A 982-nucleotide genomic window follows, 5' to 3' on the forward strand; every position below is an offset into this window, starting at 1 on the left:
TGCATGTATGAATGTATGTATGAGGAAAACAAAGAAATATATTTCTATCTTTCTTTTTTCTTTTATATTTCATATTTTATATGCTGTATACATCCTACACATATTATACTTTTATATATTTTTACATATTTCAGATACTTTATATGTATTTTATATTTTTCATATGTTAAAAATAAAATACAGTTTGTACGAATTAAACCACATTGTCCTTGTGTATCCAAGAGTTGTGCGATCCATCGAATCCCAACCATTTCACGTAAACCTCGTCACCCTTTCTGCGCAGAACTTTCTCCACGAGATACACGTCCGGGTAAGTCGCGCGACGCAACTCGTACTCGTAGAACGCCCCAGCGACAGATTTTTTGCGATAGTCCTCGAGTAAATAGGTTACGGGATTAGTACGCTGCACTTTAACGATCTTAAACACCTCGGTGGTCCAATTTGGCGTGTAACCCTTCTCGAAGATCGTCTTGTACTTGCTAACGCGTACCGAGTCACCTACTTTGAACTTTGCCGGACCCGCGATTTTTATCACGCTGTACACCGTAGCCAAGAGTCTTACCTCCTACCATGGAATCTCCTCACAAAATCCGACAAATCATGTGCTTCCTGGCTGATCGCGAATCATCATGGATTACGATGGGAAGACGGAAATGTGCTGTACAGCATGGCTAAACGCTTGATTACATCAGCCGTGCTTGGTACAGAAGAGGATGACGAGACGTCGACTCTCGTGTACGTCAAGGGATGCCAGAAACGAGAATGGCTGGTGGATTTGCTTGAGAATCTTGCGAGAGAAAATTTAATCATCGAGACTTTGGATGCTGATTACGAAGATATTGAATCTTTAAATAATCTAGATGTTACTAATACTATACGATGCGGAAAACATGTTAAGAATTGCGCATTACAGAATGTATTAAAAATATTTAGCTGGTGGTCGCAACGCCAAAAAAAATTGCAATATTTTTATAAATAAAAT

The sequence above is a fragment of the Formica exsecta genome, unplaced genomic scaffold (assembly GCF_003651465.1).
Source record: "Formica exsecta isolate Colony F162 unplaced genomic scaffold, ASM365146v1 scaffold3258, whole genome shotgun sequence".
NCBI classification, from domain to species: Eukaryota; Metazoa; Arthropoda; class Insecta; order Hymenoptera; family Formicidae; genus Formica; species Formica exsecta.